Consider the following 8,784-nt stretch of genomic DNA (forward strand, 5'->3'; position numbering starts at 1 on the left):
TCCAGGCCAGCTCTCTGCTGTGGCCAGGGAGTGCAGTGGAGGATGGCCCAAGTACTTGGGCCCTGCACCCCATGGGAGACCAGGAGAAGCACCTGGCTCCTGCCATTGGATCAGCTCAGTGCGCCGGCCGCGGTCGCCATTGGAGGGTGAACCAATGGCAAAAGGAAGACCTTTCTTTCTGTCTCTCTCTCTCACTCTCCACTCTGCCTGTCAAAAAAAAAATAAAAAATAAATAAAAAATAAAAAAAAGATAACTCTAGGTAGGATCCCAATTTAGGATCTGTCTAGGGGAGGCCATTTGTGCTGGGGTTAGGAGCTGCGATTTGGGGATGACTGCAACTATTGTGCAGATGCCTATTGACCTGAAAGGCAAGACCAAATATAATCCTGTCACACACAAAAAGAAAAATACAATTCTGTTGAAAGAATGCACCTCAAACATTCCCTTTGTAAAGAATCTCCTAGTAGACTTAGTTTGCTGTGCATCCTTTGTATATTTGATTTTGGAGCAGTGATGAGGAAAGGCTTGTTCAGACAACCCCAAGTGTTCCTGGGTCATATTATTACAAGTGATAATCAAATTACACTTTCTGGTCCAGCAGGCACGATGATTAGGTTTGTATGAGCAGAATGTTCTTTGAAAGAGCTTAGAGATAACATGCTCTGGATGGGTGGCATAATGTGAGGAGTACAAATACCCAGCACAATAATTATTCCGGTGTGTTGGCAGGTGTATTTGAAGGGACTGGTTATATGGAGACAGATATCCATATACTTTTTAAGCCCTTAACAGTTGGAGATATTCATGGTTTTATATTTTGCCCTATGTATTTTCAGGTACTCAGACCTTCAGACTTGAAGGCCTAGGTCCCAATGTCTTCATGCTTCATGAACCTTGTAAATCTGTTTCTTTGTATAGCTTGATGCTATTGTGGCAATACAGGGTGTCAGTGCAGAACTTTTGGGAAAGTCATCCCACCCAGAATTCTCCTCTATGTAATTGAAAACAAGCAGACATGTTTTCCAACATTTCTATAGCATCTTCAGTTTTAAGTGAGGTCTCATCACTCTGGGGAACCCTATTCTTGTGAAGGCTTATTTAAAGTAGTAAAGTCATACCATGATCTATTGATAGCAGGCATTTTTTCAAGAGACAATGGCAGATGTATCAGAATACTTTTTGTGTTCAGGAATACTTTTGGCCCAATCACTTTCCAGAGGCAGACCTAAAAGCTTGAGCACTTTTTATTCTGATCCAGCTGTGTGATGGTATGAGAAAGGGGATTCCTGTAAGCTTCACTGTGTCACATACTGTCAATGGGGTTAAATTAAATGAAGTTTATCCATGGTACTGTACCATTAGTTGATGCAAGCAGATGAACAACAAAGTTTAAAGAACTATCACCCTGAGTAGGCCATTCTCAAAATAACTTCAACTCCATGATGGGACTGAGGGATAAAGGCTGTGGATGAATATGGATAACAAATTTACTTATATTTTTAAAAGAGAAATTTAAGTCCTTCAGTAGCTTGGCAGGAGTATTTTTCTTTCTTGGAAAGGTTGAGGTTGTTCTCCAGTATTGAATCTGAAGTTGGCTTGGAAACATGAGCTTTTACTGGAAAATGGTGGATCTAAGAAACTAATCTAGAGACATTCACTGTGATTGGAGTACACAAAATTACCACTTAAAGTCCCTCCCAAATCTCTGATAATAAGGAGGAAGAATGTTTAGGGAGATCCTTGACCACTGCTAAGTCTCCAGGATTAACTTTGGGACCTCTAAAACTGTGGATATTTTTCTGGTAATTGTTGAAAAATCTTAAAATTTGGCCAGAGCTATCAGATCATTAATAAGGCAAGAATGTCCATATAGCATCTTAAAAGGTCTGAAGTCTAATTTTGAGGGGGATGTTTCTGCTATATATCAAAGCTATAGGTAATATGGTGATCCAGAGGAGAAGAGTTTCTTGGAATAACTTTTTCAGGTGTCTCTTGAGGGTTTCATTTTTTTCCATCTTACCTGAACAGTAGGATCTCCAGGCAAAATGCAGATAATATTGTTTACCTAGTGCCTAAGAGACTCCTTGACTAACTGTCACCTTGAGGAAGGGGTCATTGTCCACTCTGTAGACTTTTAGGAAGCCTGAGTCAAGAGATTATTTCTGAACAGAGAACTCTCATCACCCTTATGGCCTTCTCAGCTCTATAAAGAAAATCTTCCATCCACTTAGTGAAAGTGCTTACCTATTCTAGGATACACTAAATGCCATTTGTTTCTGGCATATGAGTGAAATTTAGCTGTCAGTCTTTCCCTGGATAGCTTCCCTCTCTTTGTGTTCCAGTGAGAAGAAGGCTCTGATTTAGAGACTGTTTCTTTTTTAATGATTTTATTTATTTATTTGAGAGGCAGAGTCACAGACAGAGGGAGAGACAAAGGGAGAGGTCTTCCATCTGCTGGTTCACTCCAAAAATGGCTACAATGGCTGGAGTTGATCAAAAGCCAGGAGCCTCTTCCAAGTCTCCCACAGGGGTTCAGGGACACAAGTACTTGGGCCATCTTCCACCGCTTTCCCAGGTGCATTAACAGAGAACTGGACCAGAAGCAGAGCAGCCAGGACTTGAATCAGTACCCATATAGGATGTGGATGCTGCAGACTGAGGCTTTCATCTGCTGCACCACAGCAGCAGCCCTAGAGGACTCTTTCTAAGGCAAAGTTCATAAGTTTCCAAAATCTGCTTTATACAATATTTAGGTTTTTGACTCTTCCCGAGTAGAAGGCCTGATGAATAGCTTTAAGTATCTTCCATTGGCTTGAGACAAGAAGATAACGTTTTCCTTCCTCAGATTGAAGCCATCCAAAATGTTGGAAATTATAACCTCAGGAAACTGCCCATTGTATTTCCTCAGACAAGCACTGGAGCTTGATTCCCAGTGGAGATCCTTCCTAGATTAAAGGGACTGCTAGTCTCAGAGGATAGAGTCTCCTCAGTTTCTGCAAGTAGATTTCACTCAGATATTTCATTACTCCACTTCTGGTAACCCTTACAGCATATAACTGCCACCTCTTCAGAAATAAACACTGAGAATAACAATGGATCTATTTCCTGATCATATTTAATGGGGAACCATTTGCAGTGAGGAAGTATCTCTCTTTCCAACTGGAAATGTGGGCATGGAAGAATAGAGAAACATACTGAGAATCAGTGTAAATATTTACCAAAAACATCTTTGTTTAACTCAAGGGCTCTTGTCAGAACTATCAGATCTGCCAATTGGGCACTAATGGCAGGGGAAGATGAGAAATCTCAGGAATTTTTTTTAGGGTTACTATGGAAGATGCATCGAAGCATGTTCCTTGTTCAATAAAGAAACTCCTATCTATATAAAGAACCCAGTCTAGGTCCTCTAAAGGGGCCTCCTTGAGGTTCTCTCTGGTTGCATATCTTTATAGAACTATTCACAATTATGTTTGGAGCACCCCATCCCTTCTGAGAGAAAAATAGCAGGATTAAGAAAGGGTAGAAGATTTGATTTGGATTGCAGAGTCTTCCAGTAGTAAAAACTGGTATTTTAAAAAGTCTGTTAACAAAAGACTTCTGTTTGAGGATAGCAATCCTGTCACATTGTGGAGAGTGTATAATATTAGATCTTGTCCCAAGGTCAACTTAATAGCTTCAGGGATCAAAAGAGCAATTGTTGCCACCACTAGGAGGCAGACTGAGCACTCAGCCAACTGTTCAAGGTCTTTGCTAAGATACTCTATAGGTGATTGAGCTGGTCCCCTAAGTTGAGTTAATACCCTTATAGCCGTCCATTTTCTTTTTATAGCCTATAGATTGAGACTTTACTTACTGGAAGACTCAAAGATGGAGCCTTGGGTAAAGCTTGTTTAAGTTGGATAAAGGCCTATGCCAAAATTTGTGACCCTGCCATCTGGGTATCTTTTATCAGTTTGTATAAAGGGAAGGCTATTTGCCTATTCTCAGCAACTCAGAGTTGGCAGAATCCTGTAACACCCAGGAACCCTTGAAGTTGCTTAAGGGTTTCAGATAGTGGAAAGGTGGCTATGGGCTTGATATGCCTTTTTCCAGTGCCTAAGTTCCTTCAGATAAGCTTAAACCTTGATATTTAACAGAGGTCTGTCCAAATTTGTAGCCTGTCTCTGCCAGAAAATTGAGAAGGGCCATACTGCTCTCTGGGTAATCTTGTTTGATCACAGAGGAGAGAAGGATATCATCTACATACTGTAGAACCGTGGCCCATGGATGGAAAACTCTAATAGGTCTTTGGATAAAGCTTGTGCAAATAAATGGAGACTGTCTTAGAATCCCTGTGGCAACATTGTATAAGTTAACTGAGTGGATCAAGTTAAGGGGCCTTCAAAAGTAACTAGGTTCTAGGAGTTGGGATGTAAGGGTATGTAGAAAAAATGCATCCTTCAAATATAAAACTGTAATCCATTTTGTCCCTTCTGGAATTTGGGACTTTGAAGTATTAGGGACCACTGAGTGAATGGGGATTATGATCTCATTAACAAGATGGAGATCCTGTAGTAGCTTCTTTTCTCCATTAAGTACTTGGACTCCTGGTATTGGAGTGTCACAGGAGGTATTGCACAGTTTTAAAAGTCTCTGTGACTTTAAGTTGTCTCATGGCATTTAACTCTTGTACATCTCCTCACCTAAGGGACAGTGTCTTTTATGATGAAATGAGGAGAGATCTTTACCAGTTAGCAGTTACTGTTCAACTGATTTTTCCTTGGAACGCTGAAACCTCTGGATTAATATCTGTATCAGTTAGGGGAAAACATAAAGATTGCCCTGGGGTCATGAGGATACTGATTTCTATACAAATGAAAAGATTCCTTCCTAAAGGGAAATGGGACTCTCTGGTAGGATCAGGAAGGCATGCATAAAAACCAGTTATTCAAGTTACAGGAATTGGGGATGAGTGAAATATCTAGCCAATTGCTTTCCTGATACACCTCTCACAGTCATACTAAGGGAAGGAGGAAGACTTGTATTTGAGAGTACAGAAAAGGCGGCTCTAATATCTAGGAGGAAGTAATTTCCTTCCCTTAGGCAGTTAGGATCACCTGGGGCTCCCGGACACTGACAGTCTGGGTGGTAGGAGGCTGTTGAAGAAGCTCTAGGCTACTTCAGTCCTGTTGGATTATCTAAGGAAGAGGGCCCAACACTAAAGGCCTTTGTTTTTGGAGACAGACAGCCCTCCAATGATCCTCACTGTAAGTAGTATAGGAAAATGGGGGGTTTTCTCTAGTGATGAGGATGTGGATAGTTCTTCTTGAAATGTCCTGTCTGACCATAGCCATAGCACTTTGGAGACCCTGAGGACTATCTAGGTTGTGTGGCTATAAGGCCAATACCAGAGCTACAAACCTTTTCTTTTCCATTCTCCCTAATCACTGGGCCTGTTCCTGGTCCCAACTGTAAAAGACCAAACTGGTAACATTCTTTTTTTTTTTTTTTTAACTTTTATTTAATGAATATAAATTTCCAAAGTACAGAATATGGATTACAATGGCTTCCCCCCCATAACGTCCCTCCAACCCGCAACCCTCCCCTTTCCCACTCCCTCTCCCCTTCCATTCACATCAAGATTCATTTTCGATTCTCTTTATATACAGAAGATCAGTTCAGCATACATTAAGTAAGGATTTCAACAGTTTGCTCCCACACAGAAACATAAAGTGAAAAATACTGTTTGAGTACTAGTTATAGCATTAAATCTCAAGGTACAGCACACTAAGGACAGAGATCCTACATGAGGAGTAAGTGCACAGTGACTCCTGTTGTTGACTTAACAATTTGACACTCTTGTTTATGGCATCAGTAATCATCCTAGGCTCTTGTCAGGAGTTGCCAAGGCTATGGAAGCCCCCTGAGTTCACTGACTCTGATCATATTTAGACAAGGCCATGGTCAAAGTGGAAGTTCTCTCCTCCCTTCAGAGAAAGGTACCTCCTTCTTTGATGACCCATTCTTTCCACTGGGATCTCACTCGCGGAGATCTTTCATTTAGGTTTTTTTTTTTTTCCCAGAGTGTCTCGGCTTTCCATGCCTGAAATACTCTCATGGGCATTTCAGCTGGATCTGCATGCCTTAAGGGATGATTCTGAGGCCAGAGTGCTGTTTAGGACATCTGCCATTCTATGGGTCTGCTGTGTATCTCACTTCCCATGTTGGATCATCTCTCCCGTTTTTATTCTATCAGCTAGTATTTGCAGACACTATTCTTGTTTATGTGATCCCTTTGGTTCTTAGTGCTATCATTACGATCAATTGTGAACAGAAATTGATCACTGGGACTAGTGAGATGGCATTGGTACATGCCACCTTGATGGGATTGAATTGGAATCCCCTGGTATGTATCTCACTCTACCATTTGAGGTAAGTCAGCTTGAGCATGTCCCGAATTGCACATCTCTTCCCTCTCTTATTCCCACTCTTATATTTTACAGCAATCACTTTTCAGTTAAGTTTCAGCACTTAAGAAGAATTGTGTATTGATTACTGGTAACATTCTAGAGGCTTTCTAATGTATGCTCTGCTCCAGTAGCCCATTTTTGAAACTTTCTTCTAATATCTGAGACTGATTGAGTAATGAACATCTTTAAGATTGTCTGTACCTCCATGGAATCAGGAGATAAGGGGTATACTTGAGCAAAGACTCTCTCAGCCTTTCTAGAAAAACAGAGGGATTTTATTCAGGACCTTGATCATTCATAGATGGCTTGGGGTAATTTAAAGGCTTGGTCATGGTCCTCCTGAGTCCCTCCAAGACACAAGCATTGAAATACTTTAATTTCCAGTCATCTACATGATCATCTGGATTCCATTTAGGTAAGCCTCTTCCACAGGGACAGTCCATCTTCCTGCTGAAATTATCCATTCATGATCTACTGAACAGTTGGGCATGTAAAAGCCATATAGACCTCATCCTCCAAAATTTCTGCAGTTTGAAGACCTGCTTTTTTCAGTTCTGGTTAGGATCTGATTTAGGAATAATATGACTTCTTTCCAGGTGAGTCCATAGACTTGGGACAAACTCTGGAACGCCTCAGTGTATCTGTCAGGATCATCTGAAAATCTTTCCATGTCTCCCTTTATCTGTCTAAAATTCTTCAGGAAAAGGGGGACAAGGACAAAGTAGAACATCTGAGTCCTCCAAGAGGTTTTTTTCTTGCAGGATAAAATAAAATATAAGTTGGTGGTTGAGTGTCCTGAATACTAATAGGAAATCCCAGATTGAGGGGGGCTTGAGGAAACAGGACCAGTAAGTGATGAGATTGGTTTAGATTGTGTATCAGGCTCTCTAGCAGGTAGAGTGATGGGGCAGCTATGATCTTGAGAGTAACTGCTGCTAAAAGCACTGGGTCTACCTTAAAGAGTTGACAAAATGTCTGGCTTATCCTGCAATGTAAAAAATGCTTGAGCATACAGGATCTCAGATCATTTCCTTGTTCTGCAACAGAAGAGGTCTAATTGGAGGCTGGAGTTATAGTTATAACTTCCCTGTGGGGCCAACTATCTCTATTCTCCAGCTTAAATCCCAGCCACGCCAGCATGTATCAAAAGACCAAATGTTTTTTCCTTCTAGGTTTGAGGGAGAAAAGAATTCCAGTTCCCAACGATGTATTCCAAAGAGATGTAGGAAGAAGATGGCTTATTAAAATCTGAAAAGAGAGGAGAAGAAACAAAGGCATCACTAAGGTTCTGCTTGTGCCTACTTGAGGTGTCCCTCAAGTTCCTAGAGCCCACAGAAGGTAGAGATAGGAGAAGAGAAATAAACACTCTTACCTGCACCTCTGCTCCTTCCCTTGATTCCTTCAGATGTGAACATGCTTCTTAGGTTATCTTATGACTTGCCTAACTGGAAGAAGATGATCTGAAACTGAGCCTCCTGAAAGAACTCTGAACTAGGATGAGTTCATAATAATAAAATTCAAGTTATTAAGTGACCTCTCAAGGTTCTACCAAAGACAAATCTTATTTTTCTTATATTGGCCATAAAAACCTCCAACACCTGGTGTTGTTTTAACATTCCCACAACTATTTTGTATTTCCTCTGGTCTATTAATTTGCTAAAAAATTTCTGAAGGTAAAGTGATGAATTCTACAAATGATATCTCAATGTTTTGGGACTTCAAAAGGCCTCTCTTGTGACTTACATTCAAATTTAACTTTCAATAGTCCATGAGTCAAAAGTGGGAATCTGACAGAGTTGACTAGTAAGTAGACAGTAACTTCACTTAGAAAAGGTGCTTGACCAGCTTGTTTAAGGTATCAACAAAAATATTGAACAGAAATTCTTCAACAATGAGTTGAAATTTAATGCCACAAAACTCCTCCATTATGTATAAAAGCAAACAATATTAACTATCATTAAGAATATTGATATAAGGGAATCATATAAATAATATCAAGTGCCTGATAATAACAGTAGATAGAATTAAAAAGGAGAGAATGATCCAACATGGAAGTAGGCCACAAAGCAGACTCATGGACAGACAAATGCCCTAACTAGCACTCTGGCCTCAGAATCAGCCCTTAAGACATTCATATCTGGCTAAAAAGACCAAGAGAGCATTTCAAGCATAGAAACCAAAGACACTATGGCAACAAAGGGCCTACCTGAAAGATCTCTGTGAGTGAGATCCCAGTGGAAATAAGGGACCATCAAAGAAGGAGCTAATTTTCACTGAAAGGAGAAGAGAATTTCCACTTTGATTATGGCCTATCTAAATAATGTCCAAGTTTGT

The sequence above is a fragment of the Oryctolagus cuniculus genome, chromosome 5 (assembly GCF_964237555.1).
Source record: "Oryctolagus cuniculus chromosome 5, mOryCun1.1, whole genome shotgun sequence".
NCBI classification, from domain to species: Eukaryota; Metazoa; Chordata; class Mammalia; order Lagomorpha; family Leporidae; genus Oryctolagus; species Oryctolagus cuniculus.